The sequence below is a fragment of the Artemia sp. Qi Xiang Cuo genome, chromosome 1 (assembly GCF_049724085.1).
Source record: "Artemia sp. Qi Xiang Cuo chromosome 1, ASM4972408v1, whole genome shotgun sequence".
Classification (NCBI taxonomy): Eukaryota; Metazoa; Arthropoda; class Branchiopoda; order Anostraca; family Artemiidae; genus Artemia; species Artemia sp. Qi Xiang Cuo.
Window position 1 is genome coordinate 59,099,735 of NC_142794.1, and position 23,526 is coordinate 59,123,260.

Consider the following 23,526-nt stretch of genomic DNA (forward strand, 5'->3'; position numbering starts at 1 on the left):
CGGTTGAAATCTTACTATCTTTCATTAATTTTTAGAGACAGAAGTTAAGTAAAAGCTCTTAGCCTATTTGCAAGTAGAGAAATGATTTTTTTTTACCGGAAATTAAAGAGTCCCTCAGGTCACTAATTTTTATGCCAAAGTTTAACTTTTTTGCGCAATTTAAAGAAAAAATCTGTTATTTTAAAATTTGGCGTTGCTCTTTAATAGTGCAAGAAGATAACTTATGCTTTTAAGTTGACTTTTGTCCGTTTTTTATTTGATTGGTAACTATATTAATGACTACACACATGCCTAAAGAATAACATTCAGAAATATACTTTTGACCTGTTCAAGAGGGTGGATGTTCTTCCAGCAAATCTTTATTTTGCAGCATACCCATACTTGCTTTTCATAAGAAAACAGGTAGAACTTCCATGGTAGATTCTACATGGGACCGTCCCATGGCTACAGAACATCATTTCACACTAAAAATTTACCCCCAATAAAAAAAAGCCGATCCTCTTAGAAGCCATTCTTAACGCTTAGTCTGAATATGGGCTAGTTAAAGATAAAGATAGGCTAGTGGGTAAAGTTCCTCTTTCTTTAGATTGACAAAGTGAATAGCCTCTTGCTAAAACTTAACTAATTCATTACTAAAAATTCATTTGTTAAGGCTTTTTGGACTCCCTAGGAACGATTTACTGACTCCTCTCGCCTTAGAAGTTGGGATGCATCTCTAGAATGTTCTGTATAAACGAATAAAGTCCCAAATGAGCTAACTCGTTCAAAGAATGCTTTCAAAATGTTCGGTGAGACTGATGGTTTTGCATAAAGGTTTTCAATAGAGGGGCCTCTGATTGACTAAGCTGATCAACTATTGCAGGATTTTGACCTGATACCATTTTTGCCCTGTTTGGGCCAACGTTGTTGTTTATGGCTCTAAATAAGATAAAATGACTCATTTCAGTGGTGTGACCCCTTTTGTTGCCGAACAATGTCTCTAAAGGCTCAAAATTTGCATTGATGGGAAATTGGTAAAATTTGCTGATATGATTTTCTTCAAGATCACAGTATTATTTTTTCCTCCCATTTAAAAAAATTGAGCAAATTATCTTATGCTATTAACTTTCGAAAGGTAACATTAAACTTAAAAAAATGATGTTTATAATCAGTATAAAAATTAGATCCTCATTATTTATATGTTGTTTTCAGCGTTTCAGAATATAGAGTTTTAGTTGGTATTGACTTGTATCATTCAGAAATGTAGTCATTCACAAGTCCATTCACAAAATGTAGTAATGGGGGGCTACATGTGTTTTTCACAATGCATGGGGCAATTTTGTTGTATTTTCGATTTTTTTTCATTGAAAATATCATAAAGTACATGTTTTCAAAATCAGAGAGGAGGGGGCAAAAAAATCTGGAGGGAAATTTTGTCTGCCCTCAGATTGACACCTCTGCAGAAATTACTTGAAAAATGAAGCCAAAATTAAAATAAACAAAACTTACCCATAAAAAAGGGTTGTGTTGCCGGTTCTCAAACCCCGAAAAACCACGATTTCGAAAATAACATACTTGTGATCAGTTCTTTATTTTTCGTAAAGTTGCTGAAAATAAAACACTAATAAAATAAATCAATTAGATTAAGATTTGTAACCAAGAGCCTCGGAAATCCTTAATTACGAACTTTTGTGGAAACCAAAGACTGTTTTTGAAATATCCACCATATCTGTTTTATCTCGCAGTTATGTCTATAATATTAGCCTTGGATTTGAAATCAATAAGCTATAAAACCCTGAATAGCAACTTTGAGGGAAATCAGAAACAGTCAGTAGGATATTTAGTGGGTCCTTTCCTGATTAGATATAAGTGGTATATGACGATTATACTTTTAATTTCTTAACACCATTCCCTAAATTGTTTCTGAATTATTACGAATTGAAATCTGTAAAATATGTATATATTTGCATTAGGGGGGGGGGGGAATTTCTGAAGGGACATGGGTTCAAGGAGGGCAGTCCTACTTTCTGCCCTCCGATCATGCAAATGGAATATAATTGATCGACTGAAGTTTCCAATTGATTTAAATTGCTGACTATCTATTAAATATTTTTCTTAGATTGTTTTCAGTTTCGACCCCTGTATTGCAACAATAGCCTCAGATTTAAGATCAGTAAATCAGAAATAATTAAATTCCAACTCTGAAACCAACACCAAAACTCTTCATTCAGGACGGTCATAATGCTATCTCAATGATTTTTGATGATGGTCAAAACGAATCCCTAATAATCCGTAACAAAATCGTGACTCGAAAGGGGCACAGTGGGTGTTGAAGGGGTCACGGGCTTAAGCACCATACCTTGGGGTCTCCAATCATATCTAATGGCATCTTTGCATAACTTGGACTTCAACAAGTTGTTACATGCTTATCATTTCTGACATAATTGAGTATTACAGATTGGTCTCAAAGAATCAGATTTTAGCTAGCTAGTTCAAAAACTGATAAATACCATTTATGGAGGAAATTAAACAAAATTTGTAAAAATTTGGATTTAGGAATTTAGTACTTGGACCTTAAGGATTTTTAAGGATTTTCACTTATTCCTTGCAATTTCAGTCATTGGAGAGTTTGAGTTTGAGGGACAGAAACCCAGAGCCTCACTTTGGGCCCTAGAATATTACAGAATTCCAATCCTTGTATTACCCGTGTAACATGCGCAAATTTCTATTAGAATGCGTTCATGCAGCCTCTGTTCTTTTTGGGGTGCTCGCAGAATTTGGAACCCTCACTTGTGGGGTGAAATAAGTCATGACGCCCTTAGAGGGTCACTTTAGAACGTTTTTAAGGTTCAGGCATTTTCATCACAATTGTTACCTTGCAATTTTGATCCTAGGCCATAAGGGGCTTTTAGGGCAACCAAACTCGTAGGCCGTAGGCCACGAAGAGGTAAAAAGTTGCTATCCATTCAGTTTTGATGCGTAAAATTGCACTAACAATCAAACTTTTGTTTTTATTGAATCAGGCCCTCCCAAATTTCTTCGACCATCCGTTCTATTTGACGTCTTTTTCAGGGAAGTATTTCACCCTACAGTCTCACCGCTCTGTAATGAGCCAACATTGAATATTATCTAAATATAGACACAAATACAAACATACTGACACAATTTACAAGGAATTATTAAATTGTTAAAACAGATTGTATTTCTAAACGCTATAAGATGAGATTCTTGTTTCTTAATACTTTTACGAACAAGTGAATACCTTTGATTTATCATCGAATAAATTATACATGGAACAAAAATAAGAACGTGGATGAGTTGAACGAATTTAGACTAAACAATTTCGGTAATTACTAGTTCAGCAATACAGTGTGTTATCCTAAATTACAACGCGTATCAAATTTCTTCGTGAATTATTAATTTTTACTTGGTGGAATTTAATTTTATTTTTAATTCAAAAACTAATCCACAATCCTCCTCCCTTCGTAGATACTTCAGGAGCCTGAAGGCTTTCGAGTAAGAAAACTCTTCCCGGGCATAATCCGATAAGTAAAGATGACAAAGAAGTTTGCCAACCATTACAATGCTATTAATTACAAAATAGACAACCTCAGAAAACAAAAAAAAGACTGACGTAAAAATAATGGTGCCAGTGTATATTTATTGTCGTGCCCGGGCGACATAATGGTCACACGGTCAATATTTACCAAATCATATTATTGAGTTAGGAATAAAGTGAACACACTATTCGATGCCTTTTTTTATGCTGATTACGGATATGACAATCATTTCTAGCCCCCCTCCCCCTATATATTCCAATTCAGGGTATATATTTCTACATTAGGGGGGGGGTAAAGTTTAAACTTACCCCCCATTTACATCAGATATAAAATTTACCCCCCCCCCTAATGTAGAAATATATACCCTGAATTGGCATATATAGGAGGGGGGCTAACATTCATTTCCGATAGAAATGATTGTTATATTCGTAATCGGCATAAAAAAAAGGCATCGAATGGTGTATTCACTTTATTTGAAATTCAATAATATGATTTGGTAAATATTGACCGATCATGCTTGTCGATTCAATCAAAATCACTCATAACCAGAACACTAATCATGTCTCTTGTCCATAACTTGTTGAGTTTAAAATTATCCAACCTTCAAGTGTGAAATTTGTGATTGAGCAATCAAAGTTAAGAACCATGGCATAGTTTTTTGAAAATAGAAAGAATGAAAGCTTGGATTTTTCACTTAGTTGTCATGTGGTGGCACAGTGGGTTTGACCTTAGCTTGGTAATAAAGGCCCCAGAGATCGAACCAGACTGTAGCAACACACTGCAGGGCCGACGCAGGAACTATAGTAGTGAAGAAGCGTTGTTAATCAGATTACTTGGAACTTCTACTCAACCTCGAAGGCCCAGTTCAATCTGGCTGCCACCAAAAAGTGCCCTATAAACTGAATATTTTACATACACGACACACTTTAGGTCTCAAGAAACATTTAGACGCTCTTTAAAAAGGAAAACCCAATGACAAAAGGTACTAGCCACAGCAGCAAAATGTAATTCATGGGTCATTTTGAACCGAATCATATCTCAACGAGGCAGTGCTTCCGTTGGTTATCTAGCCATGTATTCGCAGACGATTCAATTCAAACCAGATGGTAGGCCTGGTGCGCCCTCTGAACTTCGACACATGTGTGCGCGATAGAAGCAATGAACCATTAGAAGATCGGCCAGGTGATCCATTTCCTTAAGCATTACCAACAGACAGGAAACATACCTCATATGAATTGGTTTTCTGAAAAAAAAATCAATTTATAATTGATCAAAATAGCTGGGTATTAGTTTCACTTAAGAATATCATGCATAAAATGTTATACATGCAATGCTATCTTCTTTCCCAGCGGAAAATAAACTTAAGCATAAGACACATTTTGTACAAAATATGTTTTTATTAAATGTCAGAAAAATAAAGTGACGAAAAAATAAAATCTGGGCAAACATATTTTTTATACATCCCTCAAATAAGAAATTTTTGTTCATTTTAAGGTTTAAGTTTACTCTTTATTTCTAACTAATTTTTTGTATTTATTTAGTCTTATTCATAGTGGCAACTCTGGTCTCTTCTGCACCTGGGGAAAATCTAGATTAGCGCCCCCCTGTCTCCTAAAATTGTTTAGGAACATTTAAATAAAATTTTCATTTATTATCAAAAACTTTATTTAATATCAAAATCTTTGGTTTATTTAAATCTTACTTTTCTTACTTTAGCCTGTGCAAAATTGTTAATTATCTCGTCCCAATCGATTGATTCTAATTCTTTGCGTTCATTGCTCATTAACGCTAAATCGTTCAGTCATTCCTGTCCCATAGTCGATCTGAGCTACGTTAATATTAATTTAAGTTTACTAAACGACCTCTCAATACTGCCCACCAACACTGCAATCGCTAAAAATATTTGATAGAAAACTTTTAAGTTTGCGAAGACCGCTTCATCTCCATTTTACATAATTAATTCTAACACATCTAAAGGCTTATTTAAGAAAATATGTCGGTGTTGAATTATTTTTTCATATCATGGGTTTTGTGGAATAACTGAATGGGATTACGACTATCGTAATATTTTTCACCAAATTTGAGGCAATTTTCTCAAATAAAAAATAAAAAAATTGGATTTGATTTGCTTATACTTACTGCCAACTGCACCCTCTACTTCATTTTTATAAAAATAAATTTCAAAATTGCGAAGTGATTATAACCGTTAGATTATTATTTGAAATTTTGCGCCCCTAAAGTTTCTGCGTCCAAGGCAAGTTTCCCCTCTGCCCCGTAAATCCGCCACTGCTTATTCACGATATCAATCTTTCGGCCAAAAATGTATAGACCAAAATGTTTGCAAAGTATTGACCTTTCTATTACAATGTCTAAAGGAAGCTTAAATTTTAAATTAGCAGTTTACTTAAATTGGTGTCCTTGCCTCTGAGACCTCACAGTTCGTGTCATTCTCATAGGTGAGTCTTTTTATGTTTTGACCGTTCTGGCTAAAATAGAGGTAGCTATCTCGAAACTTCTCAAAGCGTAGTAGGGGGCTGCAAGGATGCCTAGGATTAATAGCCTAGGATGCCTAGGATTAATAGCCTAGGATGCCTAGGATTATTTTGGTGCCCTAATTAGTTTTGGCTCTTGGAAAATACACTCGATTGCTAATTTGTGATTTAATAAATTTTCCTTAGACTTTCTAAAATAATATGTTCTATATAATGAGTTTAAAAAAAAACAAAAAAAAACCTAAAAACATAATTACTCTTTTTTTAAGTCAGTACTATTTCGTTGACTATTATTAGGCCTAACATATCATACATATTATATTAGAATATATTTTAAAAAAACCTGTTTTAAATGGCTATTGTGTTTGAATTGTGGCAATCACCTTTGCATGGATTTTTTCAACTGACGCGTAAGTTTAGGACTCTTCGACCGTTTTGCATAAAATAAATAACTTGAGAATTTCGCATGGTGTCTATATGGCCCTAGGGACACCTATGAGAGCATTGGCATTATAAATCCTGGATGGCTACCCTCCAGTCTGTTTAGACCTTTAAAAAAGAGAACTGGAACTTTTATTTACAACTGGTGTAAACCTCTAACTTAGTTCTTTCTATATGCCCTTTTATATTGGCAGATGTGATGGTTTACGTAAATTCCAAAGATAGACGATAAACGTTGGTACATGGTCTTCATTAAATAACGTGAGAATACACATAGAGAAAATAAGGTAGCACAAGAACAACTAACTACGACGAAGGCGAAAGATGGACTGCCTTTAGAAAATGAGCCAAGAATGTAACTTTCCTGGAACGGAAGTTCCAGCTATTGGTTGTTCAACCATGCCTGGGAACGGACCCCTTTCCCACGACTAGCTTTAGTCCCAAAAGCCCCCCTGGACTGTTCTCGTTGACATATACATGGCCAAATCTCTAAGAAACGAGACACCGGAAAAAGCCTTCTGGAATTTACGTTCCAAATACTTTACAGATTCTCCCCCCTGTTTTAAGTTAAATTTCCCAAATTTGGCTTATCCCCTTCTCATTAAACCCTCAAACTTTAATTGAATTCAAAAACATTCAACACCCTTCCCAAATTATTCACTTCTCACCTACTAACATTCTTCAGCATAAACTAGTAAATAATTACATAATATAAACACTACACAATACTTGCATAAGTAAAAATTTATATAGTATAAACGAAGCACACCAATAACAGTAGTCGGAAACTGGATATTTTAACGCTTTATTTTTCTTTGTATACTTTAAAATAGACTTGTTCCCCATACCCCTGAATTTGATGAGGACAAGGAAAGTTGGGATTATGTATAAACTTTGAATTAGGGCAAAAGGAATGACCGGGAAAGGCTAATTAATCCTGAAAATACCAGTGACAAATAAATGAAATTGCAGAAACTCTAAAAATCATACCATGCAGCAATGACGTTAAGATATTATTCCCAATAAAATCCTCGGGGTTTTATTGCTGCGGAACGCCTCGGTTTAGACCTATTTGGTTTTTCTCTACTAACTTGTGGTTCGACAAATGGCAGTACTACTGTTGATATATCTACATAACTATTAGTGCTACGCATTAAAAACATCCCGTGAGGCATCAAAATCATCACGCGAGATCTTAAAACCAGCTCCCTATACCTGGGTAGCCAAAACGCCCTGCGACGAATCAGAACCATCTCGCAGTCCAACAAAAAAAACCATCCCGTGAGGCATCAGTACCATCCCACGGGACCTCAAAACCAGCTCCCTTTTCCTGGGTAGCCAAACCGCCCTGCGAGGAATCAGTACCATCTCGCAGTGCAACAAAAAGACCATCCCGTGAGGCATCAGTACCATCCCACGGGACCTTAAAACCAGCTCCCTTTTCCTGGGTAGCCAAACCGCCCTGCGAGGAATCTGTAAAACTCTAACTTAGTTCTTTCTATATGCCCTTCTATGTTGGCAGATGTAATGGTTTACGTAAATTCCAAAGATAGACGATAAACGTTGGTACATGGTCTTTATTAAATAATGTGAGAATACACATAGAGAAAATAAGGTAGCACAAGAACAACTAACTACGACGAAGGCGAGAGATGGACTGCCTTTAGAAAATGAGCCAAGAATGTAACTTTCCTGGAACGGAAGTTCCAGCTATTGGTTGTTCAACCATGCCTGGGAACGGACCCCTTTCCCACGACTAGCTTTAGTCCCAAAAGCCCCCCTGGACTGTTCTCGTTGACATATACATGGCCAAATCTCTAAGAAACGAGACACCGGAAAAAGCCTTCTCGAATTTACGTTCCAAATACTTTACACTGGTTCACTTTCTACAGCCAATAGTAAATGAGATATACTTACCTTATTTGCCCCGCTGACTTGGCACCAGGACCGAGAAAGTATACACCATCCTCCTCCAGGATATCTGGTCTTGGACAGCAATGGGAGTAGCTTCAGGTCTTATCATGGTTGCATCGAAAAGTGCAATCAGGAAAAGAGCGAAACTCAGTCCACAGTAACCGGAAGTCTGAAAACGCCTTAGAAAACGGTCTTGCGGGAAAGAATAGTCATTTGAAGCTGATTCAGGGATGGTAAATTTTATTTCAGTTAATTGTTAATAGTAAATGTTAATTGTGGGAAAAAAATTATGGGAATTTCGAAAAAGAGCCTGAAACTTCCCGGTAGTGGTGGCTAATCAAAAATAAAAAACTGAACCATTTGAATCATCATGGTTGAAAACGCCATCGAGGAGAAATACAGCCCCCACATTGAACAACAAGGAAATTTTTTTTGCATGGGAAGCACTGATGCCTCTCCTTTTTCCCCGCAGGGGTGATCGTAATAAACCAGTGGTCGGATGGTATTGCGAGAAGGCTCGTTTGTAAGAAAATCACCGTAACTAGTGTCTTTATTACGTAGTAAAAGAGATCTTGCCGCCAGAAGTCGTGTTTTCGGAATTTTATGTCACAAAACCGGGAAAGCAAATATGTGATGGGCCAATACCCTAAAAAGAGAATTTTGTGTGCATAATCTTTAAAAACAGCCCTGAATGTGGCGTGAGTAGTATCGTTATTATAGGCTCAGATGGTACAGTTATATTAGGCCACAATATACTGTATTGCATAGTAAACTGTAGCTGGTTTCCTCAGCTACGTTAAACTTGCTGCGCTCAAGAATAGGTATATCAAGCGTCTACTAGCTAAAATGTATTGATTTTGTGTCAAATAGACCCCAAAAATAAACTCCTTTCTTTCCTCAAAAGAAAGAAAGATTTGATTCGCAAATTAATACAGTATTTACATTGGTACCAGGAGTATTCTGAATCGGCTTATACTGTCATAATTGGACAGGATCTGTCGTAAACAAAGACCTGTCCTGTAATTCTAAACCCGAAGAGAGTGGGAGAGTTTCAATATCGTTCATTGATTTGATGCACTAATAAGCTGAGTTACATAGGCCCAAAGCATTTCTCGTCTCTGATAGGCTTGTAACTTACAAGGATGCTAACAGGGCCTGGTAGACCTTGATGCAAATGATGCAGTTGAAGATTAGATTAATCGAGGTACAACACCTGAAAGTAGGCCAACAAATTTTGTTTTGTTTTCAGACTGGCTTATAATTTCTGGGCAAGAGGGCAGGGACAAGGGGGCCTCAGAGAAGACAAAAGCAATCGAAAAATTTCTGTAATGATTCGTGGCGCCCAAATGCGATGTGTCTCCAATAGTCAAGCAACTAAAATACCTATTATGCTTGCTGAAACGAAAAAAAAAGTTGTATTGAAATATGAAACCACAAAATGGGCAAAAGATTGTTTTTTCTCTATTCGGCTTAACTTAGAGCTAATAGCCTAAAAAAACAGAACTTAACGAGGATGTTAAATTTTGGAAATGTGGTTATACTGATGATTAGCGTAAAGAATGGTAAATTCTTGTACGCTGATCTGCTTTAAAATTTCAGACCCTGTAGACACCCCCATCCAAAATATCAGAATCTCAAGGAAACCTCTATTAAAGCAAAAAATAAAGAAACAAATCTGGTTGTATTGATTTATAACGTCCTTCTTGACGTATCAAAGTGTTGGGTCTACTATTTTGGTTGTATTGAAATGTAATACGAAAAACTCTTTTAATAAAAAGGTGAATTAAGAAACGTGTATATTAAAGAGTTTCTACAGGATGTGGGTCAGCCTGGCTGAAGTCCAATAGTAGACGAAAGTTTACTCAGATTTTCGATTGATATGAATAACCACCCCTATCCCCATTCACCTAAAATACTATAGTGAAATTATTGTTAAACATTTATTGTAAAAAACTATCCACATTATTGCTGTTCAAAAACTTTGATTGAATATTCAAATTTTATCCAAAGTTTAAGTTACAACCCAACGTCTTAATTATTAAGTAGAAAAATAGAAAACTACTTTAACAAACTCCTAATATTAACAAATACTACAACTATGTCAAACAAAATCGAAGTTTAATTAATTAAAAACCCATTTCCCAAAAAGGAAGTTTGGAAAGAAATATAAATAGTCATATTAAAGCCTAACACCAGCAGAAGTAAAGTCTTATAATAATTCAAAATTAAAACAGAAAAAATCACCATCAATTAATAAATGAAACCCAAAACCGACTAAAATCAAAATCAATAATCATATTAAAAAGATAAGAGATACTACTATTAATCAATAAAGGAATCCACAAATAAAAATATTAAGATCAATGATCAAATCAAACTTAAAACACTCATAAATTTACCTTAAACAGGGGTAAGACTGTCACCCCTGAAACTTCCAAAGGTTATATAATTGTAACACTGAAACTGCTAAGACTTCTAGAAAATGATATTCTTATATATCAAACAGCTAGTCCACTTTTACTAGTAAACTTTGATTAGCCTCAACATATTGTTTTTGTGTTGTTATTAACGTTACGACGAAGGCATTTAGAAGGTTTAGGGCGCGGAAGCCTGAATCTAGTTTTTAGCAATTTTGTTCGTTTTAAATTCTACATGGTTATTCATTTTGATTTCTGTTCGTTTTGGGTTTTGTCTACTGACTGATATTAATAGTAGTAATGGGTCTATCTGCACGACGACACGTAACTTTTGATTTGTGAATCGCTAATGGTGTTATAAAATTTTCTGATTTCCTAACTGATATTATCTATGTCGTCTCATTATGCAAAATAACTAATTTTCGTTTTGTCCATAATAGATAGTATCATTAGAGTTGATTTATGGAATTTTTTCGTTGCATTTGAAATTCGCGCATATACGAAGATTTATGTAACCACGTGATATTTTTCACTTTACCGGTTCAATCTGGTTTGATACCCAATCTTAAATAAATAAAACCTAACTAATGTTATGAATATCGTCTTATTATGCAAAATAGCTAACTTTCGCTTTCACATAATTGATATTATCATTAGAGAGTTATTGTTTTGTGGAATTATTTCGTTTTAATTGAAATTTGCATAAAGGAAAAACCTTACAAAATCTCCTGATATTAGGTAGCTATTGTCGCATCGTCTCAATCTCAATCCGCGGACAGGTCTCGCTTTGCACTTGACAGTGCTCCGCCGATGCTCATGTCATTGTCTTGAATTTCACTTTTGGGTTAGATCAGATTCAAATCAAATAGTTTTGCTTAATGTATAAATCGTTCTGTTATGAGACTTCATAATGTTCAGATTCTTTTACTCAGAATTTATCAGATTGAAAAATTCATCTTGTGAAATTATTTTTGAAGCTGTGTTTTTATACTAGATGAAAAAGGTAGTAAAATTTATATGTATCATTGGGATGTTAAGTAAAACATGCACCAGTATGATAAAAGACTGTAACATGCTACATTAAATCGTATGAAAAAGAAAGGTATGCATGGGAGAAATATGTAGATTTTTCGGAGGGAAAGCTCTGTATGTTAGAGGAGCATCCCTACTGATAAACTCTGCATAGTGGAATATGACAAATGTATACCACTTTTCAACTTAGAAGAGCTGAAGTGCAAGAAACAGCCCTAATCAATTCATCATCTTGAAGACGAAAAGCAGTCTTTTTGAAATGGTTGCCTGATAAGGTACCAAGTAAAGATAAATGTATTAAATATTCGAAGAGGCGTACTTTTTCACAACCCATTTCATGGGATCACGGAGTTTGGATGAGTTTTGATCAGCCAAGTGACAATGAACGAGGATGATCGCCTACTTTTCCACTTCATTGAACTTGGTATTTTGTGAATGTGGTGCTTCCAGATCGCCTCCTTGAATCAATTAATATCAGCAGGGATAACAGACGTATTTTCATGTACTATTCATTTTATTTAAACCTGTCATTAATTATTTTTTAACACAGATGACGTAGCACGGTTATTTAATTATGGACCTGATGGGAATTGTCTATGGAACTAACCATTTGAAGCAAATGATAAAACTGTCGAGGAGATGACAGAACATGAATAACCCTCCATGGTCCAAGCCCCTTTCAAAAAACATAAAAAAACACAAGCATCTAGATTCCCAATGCCCCCTTGTCCTCCAAAAACAAAAGAATTGTTAACGATACTTTATTTCAAATCTTATGGGAGTTTTTCAGTGGTTGTACTTTTTATGCAATGAGGTTTCCAAGAACAGCAATACAGATTTCACAGTTCCAGTTTACTTTGTAATGTGACCATGACTTCCGGTGGCACTTATTACAACAACAGCTTAGTATCGCATTGCAACTAACATCCAGTCTTAAACGTATAAAAATACATTTTTTCCAGATAGATATTTCATTTGGTTATAATGTGATTACCCCCCCCCCCCTCTTTGTGTAGAACCGATATCAGATTGTTTTTAAGCGGGTATTCAGCATAAGATATATATTTTTTCTGTTAAGGGTGCTAGTTAGCTTATAAACAGCATGGTGAGAGTCGAGAGTGAAAAAAATTCCACAAATGTCCTAGATGTGTGTGTATATGGGGCATCTGGTCATGTGAGAATTACACTAATGCAGATGAATATGATGAGAAACGAAGACTATGAAACTATTAAAATCGGTGGTTTTACACGCGTTTTTTTCCAAACGAACGAAGTGGACAGACTAAAAATTTTACAAAATATTTTTACTTTGATGAAAATGGTTGAATCAAACTGACCAGTTTCAAAGGTTTTCAGTGCAGAGTAATATCTTCAGCCAAAGAATTGTTGATGATATCATGTAACCATACTCTCTAGCCTTGGATTATTGTATGAGGCTCATGTATCGTGGTCCAAAGCATTTGCTCAATCTATTGATCCGTTAGTCGAGACAAAACAAAATGACATTGCACATTTGTTGGAACATTACTTAGACTTTAAAAATCAATATGGTAAGTTAAATCAAAAAACTATATACACATTTTGGAACTCTCTAGCATTGAATGCCCATAAAGACGAATATCTGAATTATAGACAAGCACTAATAGAGACGTCATTGGAAACGTGCGCGTGCGTTATCATGAAAGTAAGATATTAAATTTCCTTGGAAACCAAAGTTGGGAAAAGACCAAACCATCAGTTTCAGACAAGTCAAACCAGAAAATACAAAACTGAACATAGAAAATCATAACTTTCAGCCAACACATCAGCTCCAGAGAAGTCAAACCAAAATACCAAACCTCGACATAGCAAATTATGAATTTTAGACGACAAAATTATGAAAGGCTAGGAAACCAAACCTGGAAAAGGTCAAAACATCAGTTCCAGATAAGTCAAACCATAAATACCAAAATTTAATATAAGAAATCTCAACTTTCAGACAACACACTTATGAAAGGTTAAGAAACCAAATTCGGTGAAGACCAAATCATCAATTTCAAACAGTTCAAACCAAAAACAAAAAGAACTTAACATAGCAAGCCATAAATTTCAGACAACACACCTAGGGTACCAAACTCGGAAAATGCCAAAATGATCTAACAATGGTAATAATTCCTTAAAAACGATCTTTTTTCATGCCCAAAAAATAAGAGATCTTAAGTATTTAATGCAAAAGAACATCTTTAATAATACAATTCCACACATTATTAATATCGTTGAAGTTTTTTTATGTTTAGAATCCACTCCATAAAATAATTTAACGTGTCCTCTCTTGACAGGGTAGTTGTTCTCTTGCTTCGTAACCAGTACAACATTCACTATTCCATTATGGTTAATACACACTTTTTATCGCAGTTTTAGCTAAACGCTCATTATCCATTTCGTCATTGGTATTATTAAGTTCAATTACTACATCTGATGGTACAGAATCAATAACAGTATTAACGTTTGCAGGCGCATCGCCTTTCACCAATTCGTCTTTATTTTCGCTAGAGATATTATCTCCCATTGACCTTTAAATTTCATCATCGATTTCATTGTCTATTACTACATTATTTCTACATAGGTAATAGTTTCGATATGTAGATAAAATATGGTTTACGACTTTGCTACTGCCGTATGCCTATCTTCTTCCGGTTTTCTTTTGAATGCTAATGCCAGAATGAAAATGAAAAGATATATCAATCGCAAACGTATTACAAGAGGTACTAGCCAGAAGCTTGCCCCAGTCGCCAACTATTAGTCTTAGGTTATCATATGATATTCCGAAAAATGGCCCTGTCAAAATCCTTCGAAAAAGGCGTCAAATTAAAACAAAAAGTGTACCATGGCATGGGAGGGTTGAAAACTTTGTATAGGTAAATTACCGTCCCCCACCTAGAACAACAAGGGAAATCACTTTTTTTGCATGGGTAGCACTGATGTGTCTCCGGCTTTTTGTTCTTTTTTCTAGCAGGGCTAGAGGGTGACCAGAACATCATAAAGAGATGTTTAATAGCTCTTTTGAACGGAAATTAAATTTGCTAGAGTCCTTTTTAAGTGACCAAAAAGATTGGACGGTATGTAGCCCCCCTCCCCGAAAGAAACCCTCCCCCCAAAGTTGTCCAATAAAAATTTGAGATAACTATTTTGTTTAACATAGTTCAAAGGTCCAATTACTATGGTTTTGGGGATTAGATGACCCTCCATAGTCTCTGAGAAAAGGAATACGGGCTGTATTGAGCGTATTGATATCACTCATATCGGCATAGGCGCATTGGTATTGGACGTATTGATTTCGCGCTTATCTGGATCGGGCATATCAATACCGGGTCTTATTTTCCGATCAAGGTTTTCCTAAATTTTATCGATTATGATGTAGGATTTTTTTTATTTCTAGGGAGGAGTTTTGCAAGGGGAGGGATTTTCAATGGGATGGGTTTGCTATCTGACACTAATTAACGAATATTAATTGATATTTCAGTAAATCTTAAAAGTAAAGAGTTATTGGGAAACAAATTTATGGTCATTTACGAAAAAAGCCTTAGACCCCTAAAGAATAGCATCAGGTAAAATTAAAAGTACACCATCGGAATGAGTATGATCGAAAACCATGTATAAGAGGATCCAGCGGAAGAAGGCTGGGGGGACCCCGGGTTCCCCAAGATTTTTAAAAATTGTCAATATGGTCAGTGATTGTCGCCCTTGTCACATTACCTCCCCTCCCACCAAGATTGTGCTCTAGATCCGTCTTTGTATAGAAGAATCGCTGTCCTTCATCTTGAACAAGGAAAATCCCCTTTGTTTCTGTAGCGTAGCGATTTGTTTACCCTTAACCAAAAGTCCTACTCTCCTGACACACAGAGACTGGTAGAGTCTATGCCTGTATCATGGTTGCAGCAGTATTACCAGCCTAGTAAAGAGTGAACCATAGCCCATATTAACCAACCAACCATAAGTTAAAAAACGCGTTTAGAAGAAAACTGCCCAGTGAAAAAATTGCCATCTGACGCTGATCTAAGAATAGTATTTATTATTTTGGTTCTTATTAAAAGTAAATGCAAGTAAACTAACTGGTGGTATTTCCCTATACTTTTTGGATTATAGAAAACTAGCTCTTTACTGAAAACACAAAACAATATAGAAGTTTTATTATAGTAAAAGTAAATCCTTTAATGACACTATTAACAGATATAAATACTGCATTTTAGGATTGTTGCTTGATTTTAATGCTTTATTTTGCATCATTTCTGCACAATGAGCTCAGTTCAATGACTTACTGTTGTTTTGCATCTGAAAAGGACACTTTATGGTAATCATTATTTTGTACACAAGTTGGGAGTGAGCCAATCTTGCTATTATAAGGACTACAGACTCGCTTTAGAATTTGTATCATAACTTATAATTCTCAGGTGTATAGAGAGAAATAACCGGATTTCCGGAGTTCATATTATGGTTTATTTGTTCTTCATTTCGAGTAATACTAGGTGAGACCAAGATGTTACCTGATAAATCAGCGCTGCTTATTGACTTTGCACCTATTGGGTTAATATTTATTTTTATGCTTAAGTTTTTAAGATAATTTCAATTTATACTGAAAGTTACTGCTATTACAGCTCATATAAGACTATGAAAAGCGTTATAGATTAGCTCGTTATTTTAAGGCTACATATTCACTTTTGACTTCTAAATCAATATTCTTGTTTTTCAACTTGGCTTTTGTGTTTTCAGTAAAGCGCTAGTTTTATACACTCCTACAAACGTGGGAAAATATAACCAGTTGGTTTATTTTCTCTAGTTTTATTGATATATTTTAAGATAGGCTCTGAAGTAAAAAATTTGGTTCGTTTTAAGTTTCAACTTTGCTCTTATCTTCCCTCCTAAAAATTTGTATTGCAGTGCTTTGAAACATCATAGGTTTCTAGCATATCATTAATAGATTGTTTTTTGAAGGGGGAACGGGCCATGGATGGCCAGTGGCTTGGAGGCATGAGGCTCGGAGTATCAGAAGATATGGGGAATCTAAACAGCTGTGTTTTTTTCGAGGGGTGGACGGGTCATTCATTTCCCTTCATCTCCTCGAAGGTTTCATCATCATCTCGATGGGTCAGTTCAGTCAAAAATCTCATCAATGAATCGAAAAAGAAGGCCACCATCCTCGTTCATTTTAGCCTGGCTGATCAAAACTCATCCAAACTCCGTGATCTCATGATATGGGTTGTGTTTTGTCACCCTTCTTCGAATATCTAATACATTTATCTTCGCTTGATACCTTCTTGGGCAACCATTCCGCAAAATCTTTTGCACTTCGTCTTTGGGATTATGAATTAGGTAGGTATTTTTCTTGCACTTGAACTGCTCAAAGTTAAAAAGTGGGATATTTTTGTCACAATCTACTATTAGAAGTTTATCAGTAGGAACATTTCCCTTAACTTACACAGCTTTCACTCCGAAAATCAACACATTTCTTGGATTTTCTCTTGGATCTTTCTCAATTCTTAGCCAATTTTGCTGATTGGCCATATGTTTCTCCCAAGCATGCCTTTCTTACTCATACAATTTAATATAACACGCCACAGTCTCTTATCATACTAGTAAATATTGTACTTTACATCTCACTGATAGATATAAATTTTACTACCTTTTTCATTTAGTAACAAAAACACAGCTTCAAGAACATTTCCAGATGAATGTTTCAACCCGATAAATTCTGAGACAGCTAATGCAAACATAATGGACTCTCATGAGAAAATTATCTATAGATTAAGATAAACCTTCTGTTTTGAATCAGATATAACCCAAAAGTGAAACTCAAGTCAATGACATGAGCATCGGCGGAGCAGTTCCAAGTGTAAAGCGAAACCTATTCGCATATTGAAACAATATGACAATAATGTATACTCTCTGATATCACGAGAATGAGTAAATTTTCACTTTTATGCAAGTTTCAAATAAAACGCAACAATTTCTTGAATCAATATCATGAATCAATATATTGATAACATCAGTTAGGTTTTATACCTTTAAGATCAGATATCAAGCAGGATTGGACAGGAGAAGTCAAGAGTATCACGAGATTGCGAAATACTTCTCCTATGTGCAAATTGCAAATAAAAAGATACAATTCCATGACTCAATAACTTTTCAATGATAATATCGATTATGTACAAAGCGAAAGTTAGCTATTTTACATAATGCGACGATATTGATAATATCAGTTAGGCGATCAAAAAATTGTTAACATCATTAAGCATTCATCAATCAAAAGTGACGTGCTGTCGTACGGAAAGACCCATTACTACTATTAGTTCCCATTTGTTTTTGTTTTCCTGTACTAATTGATATAAGTTTCTGTTCAATTTCAGCTTGAAATGTAAGATGACTTATTTCTACTAAAAAAGGAACATACAAGATCTTGTTAAAATAAGAGCCATTCCAAGTTTTTCAATCTGTATGATTGAAAATCACAATGTGATATTACAATATAAAAGCTCAAACTCAAAACGCAATAGGCACATAATCGTCCGCACCAAAACTCAAACTCAAAAAGCAATAGGTACATAATCCACCTCTGGTGATCAGGATATGCCTTTTTGAAAATCAGAGTCATTCGAAGAAGTTCAACCTATGTAATTTTAGGGCTAAATGTGGGACCCTTGGGCCAGAGGCCCTCCAACACCATCCCTCCCTATCGCCAACTTCATTAATTGAAACTAAAAACGTCGATTTTTCCTTCTGGCTTGTTTTTAGCTTAGATGTTTTTTTCTTCGAGACATATTTTTTAGCTTCGAGAAGTTTTTTGTGAGTTTTATTCCTTCAAGAAGTTGTTTTATAGCTGCGAGACTTTTTTATTCGCAACGTTGTTTTCTGCTCTGTGACATTTTTTTCTTCGAGATTTTGTTTTTTTAGCTTGAAGACGTTTTTGTTTTCTTTGCGACGTTGTTGTCTTGCGTTGTGACGTTTTTTAGCTTAGAGACGTTTTTTCTTTGTGACATTTTTATAACTTCTAGACGTTTCCTTAAGATACGAGACATTTTTTTCCTTCGGTACGTTGTTTTTAGCTTGGAGACGTTTTTGTTTTCTTCGCGACCTTTTTTTATTGCTGTGTGATTTTTTTTCTTTTTGACGTTTTTTGATCAGAGATTTTTTTTTCTTCATGACCTTTTTTTATCTTATAGATGTTTTTTCTTTGTGACGTTTTTTGCCTTCGAGACGTTGTTTTTTAGATACGAGAAATAGTTTTTTCTTCGCGACGTTTTTTAACTTTAAAACGTTTTTCTCTTTGACACTTTTTTGCATTCGAGAGGTTTTTTCTTTGCGACATTATTCTTTTCTTCGAGACGTCGCTTTTTTGCTCAGAGACGTTTTTGCTTTCTTTGCGACGTTGTTTTTTGCTTTTTTTCGTTTTTTTCTTCGCGATATTTTATTTTTAGCTTAGATATTTTTCACTTTGCGATGTTTTCTAATTTCTAGATGCTGTTTTTTTTCTTTGTGGTTTTTTCCCTTCGAGAAGTTGTTTTCTAGCTAAAACACGTTTTTTTATTCGCGATGTTTTTTGCTTTATGACGTCTTTTTAACATCAGAACGTTTTTAACTTCGAGACGTTTTGTTTTCTATGCGATGTTTTTTACTTCGAGACGTTGTTTTTTCTTTGTGACTTTTTTTCTTCGAGAAAGTCGTTTTTTAGCTTGGAGACATTTTGTTTTCTTTGCGACGTTTTTGTTGCTTTGTCACGCTTTTTCTTTGTGATATTTTGTTTTTAGCTTAGACATTTTTTTCTTTGCGACGCTCTTTTCAACTTCTAGACGTTGTTTTATTCTTTGTGACTTGTTTTCCTTCGAGAAGTTGTTTTCTAGCTACAAGACATTTTTTATTCGTGACGTTTTTAACTTCAGACATTTTTTTGCTGTGACGTTTTTTAAATTCAGGACGTTTTTAACTTCGAGGCGTTTGTTTACTTGCGACGTTTTTAGCTTCGAGACGCTGTTTTTTCGTGTGACTTTTTTTATCCGAGACGTTGTTTTTAGCTTGGAGACGTTTTTTTCTTTGCGACGTTGTTGTTTAGCTTTGTGACATTTTTTGTGACATTTTTTTAGCTTATTTTTTAGCTTAAATACGTTTTTTACCTTCTAGACGTTGTTTTCTCTTAGTGACGTTTTTTTCCTTCAAGGCGTTGTTTTTTAACTTGGAGATGTTTTTGTTTGATTTACGACGTTGTTATTTTGCTTTGTGACGTTTTTAGCTTAGAGACGTTTTATCGTGACGTTTTTAAACTTCTAGACGTTCTATATACGAGATGTTTTTTCTCTTCGAGACGTTGTTTATAGGTTCGATACGCTTTGTTTTCTTTTCGACGTTTTTTATTGCTTTGTGACATTTTTTCTTTGTGACGTTTTTTAGCTTAGAGGCGTTTTTTTTCTTTGTTAATTTTTTGTCTTCGTTTTTAAAATTTTTTAACGTTTTTTAATTTAGAGAGGTTTTTTATTTTTGACATTTTTCTGCTTTCGAGACTTTTTTTTCTTTCTGACATTATTTTTTCCTTCGAGACGTTGCTTTTTGGCTTAGAAAGTTTAAGTTTTCTTTGTGACTTTGTTTTTATGCTTTGTGACGTTTTTTTTCTTTGAGACATTTTGTTTTTAGCTTAGATGTTTTTTTCTTTGCGACGTTTTTATAACTTTTAGAAGTTGTTGTTTTTTCTTTGTGAAATTTTTTTCCTTCGAGAAGTTGTTTTCTAGCTATCAGACGTTTTTATTCAGGACATTTTTTGCTTTGGGACCTCAGGACGTTTTTTTTAACATCGAGACCATTTTTTATTTGCGAAGTTTTTTTTTAAATTAGAGAAGTTGTTTTTGTTTTTGGTTTTTTTTCTTCGAGACGCTGTTTTTTAGTTTGGAGACGCTTTTGTTTTCTTTGCTACGTTGTTGTTTTGCTTTGTGTTTTTTTTTCTTTGTGACATTTTTTAGCTTAGAGACTGTTTTTTGAACTGCTGGACGTTGTATTTTGTTTGTGACGTTTTTTCACTTCAATACATCGCTTTTTAGCTACGAGACTTTTTTTGCGGTTTTTTTGCTTTGTTACAATTTTAACTTCAGGACATTTTTTTAATTTCAAGACCTTTTTTTCTTCGCAATGTTTCTTTTTAACTTTGAGACGTTGTTTTTTATTTGCGATGTTTTTTTCTTCGAGATGTTGTTTTTTCTTTGTGACGTTATTTTTTCCTTTGAGCTGTTGTTTTTTTAGATTAGCGACGTTTTTTTCTTCGCAACGCTATTTTTTGCTTTTAGAAGTTTGTTTTTCTTTCTGACGTTTTTTAAATGGGAAGGGTATGGGGTTCTAGCCATATTTATTACGATACCTGTCTATCCATTTCTCGTTAACGACCAGAATAAATTATTTTAAATAGGGCTAAGGATCCCGTCATACTCATAATACGTATTCTACTAGTAACCATGTTAGGGCTTAGGTTCAATAATAACCCATGGACTGAATTCAAAAGTTTAAGAATAACTAGTAGGGAGGGGAGCTTTTTAAATGAAAGATGATATATGATATACAGTTACCTGAAATTTGGTAACTAAAGGGATTGTAAATATGTTTCGATAAATCAACCCCTTCCACTAAGCATATGACAAAAAAACTTATATCACTAACCTGTTCCAATGGTACATCGGAATCCATATCCCTATCGTAGCTTCTCTTACTAGACCTAACTGTTTACAATTCAATCACTGTTCAAACGTTTTTTTCTAATTTGAATCAACATAGATTAATCAAATGTCTATTTGGAACTGTGATATTAACTCTCCGTCTAATTATTTATATCCACGCTCAAGGCCAAGGAAATCGATTGTGTAAAAATTCATTGACCCCAGTGTGATGAAACTAGGAATCACTCTAACGCATACGGCGCAATGATGCATAAAAGCCACAGAACTCTCAGAATCTATCGTGCAACTAAGTCATTGCAATACTATCTCTCAATGTTAGGAAGTACAGTGACTTTCAAAAGTACCTGCCCTTGATACAGTTCACCGATCCTCAAAAGTACCTGACCTTGATATGGTTCACTAATTCCTATGGCCGATATGTTATCCAGAACACCATATCTACTGAAGTTTTGGTACGGTAAGGATTAACTGTCGTTTCGTTTCTGAAAAGGACATTTCGTGATTATTTTGTTATACTTGACTTTTGTGTTTTCAGTAAAGTGCTAGTTTTCTGTAATCCTACAAACATAGGGTAATATCACCAGTTGATTTATTTGCATTAGTTTTATTGATATATGTTAGATAGGCCGTGAAGTAATAATTTCTGTCCGTTTTAAGTTTCAATTTCGCTCTTTACTTCCCTCGGAGGAACCTTGTTTTTTTAAATTAATAAGGAAATGGGACAGCCTCGACGTTGACAAAAGAAGAAAAGTAATATTTCCAACTGTTTAGCTAAGTTGTTTCGTTTGGTAAGGAGGAGCCATACGAGAGCAAATAAAAGACCGACAGAAGCGGGTTTCTTGGAGGTATGCTTACACAGATGACTAAATAATCTTAAACCAGAAATTTGAAGTCACGACGTTCTCAGGCAGTGAATTATCTTTTCAACTGGTTTTGTTCTGGCATGTAACGTTGCAAGAAATTTGTAAAGGAATTCTTAGCCATAAATAAAAAAATGTTTGAACTAGTTCATGTTGTGTTACGAAACTTAAACATCCCTCTAAAGTTTCCTCTCTTAACAACAATTATTTGAAAAAAACTACGTTTTCTAAAGAGTTAAAGAGGCTGAGTTACAAGGTCGAACCTCAAAACGTACAGGGATTAGGAGGCACAGTTAGGGGTATACCACCCCCCAAACCCCCCCGCTTTCGCAGCCTTTAAATATATAAAAAAATTTCTTTAAACTGAAAGTAAGGAGCGACATTAAAACTTAAAACGAACAGAAATTATTCCGTATATGAAAGAGGCTGTGCCCTCCTCAACGCCTCGCTCTTTACGCTAAAGTTTGACTTTCTCACAACTCTTTTTTTAAACAATAAAAACTTTAGCGTAAAGAGCGAGGCGTTGAGGAGGGCACAGCCTCTTTCATATACGGAATAATTTCTGTTCTTTTTAAGTTTTAATGTCGCTCCTTACTTTCAGTTTAAAGAAATTTTTTTATATTTAAAGGCTGCGAAAGCGGGGGTTGAGGGTGGTAGCCCCCAACTGTGCCTCCTAATCCCTGTACGTTTTAAGGTTCGACCTTGTAACTCAGCCTCTTTAACTCTTTAGAAAACGTAGTTTTTTTCAAATAATTTCTGCACGTTTTTGTACAGTTTATTACTTATTATTGCTTGACTAACTGTTAGCTGATCGTGTCAGGAGTTAAAGTTGGGGGCTGCCGCCCCCAAACCCCCGCTCTTGAACATTCTTGTGTTAAGGCTTTTAATTCCTGAATACTCAAATCACGTCGTACAGGGTGCCTCCTAATCCCTGTACGTTTTAAGGTTCGAACTTGTGACTCAGCCTCTTTAACAGCCCCCCAACTGTGCCTCCTAATCCCTGTACGTTTTAAGGGTCGACCTTGTAACTCAGCCTCTTTAACTCTTTAGAAAACGTAATTTTTTTCAAATAATTTAAAAAAGAAACTGAGTTTCTTTTCAAAGTATATAAAAAAGTTGCTCTGATGGTGAATCGAACCCGAGTT

The 23,526-nt window shown here is 35.0% G+C and overlaps 1 protein-coding gene and 1 long non-coding RNA gene across 2 annotated transcripts in view; one reads left to right on the forward strand and one right to left on the reverse strand.

Moving 5' to 3' along the window:
* LOC148956532 (uncharacterized) overlaps positions 1 to 23,526 on the forward strand; it is a 125,479-nt gene that overhangs the window by 34,878 nt on the left and 67,075 nt on the right. The window lies entirely within an intron of this gene.
* On the reverse strand, positions 4,019 to 21,616 carry LOC148956533 (uncharacterized). Its single transcript, XR_016142355.1, has 2 exons — positions 21,505 to 21,616; positions 4,019 to 4,782 (listed from the first exon to the last, which is right to left on the reverse strand). It is a non-coding gene; the product is annotated as an uncharacterized LOC148956533 (long non-coding RNA).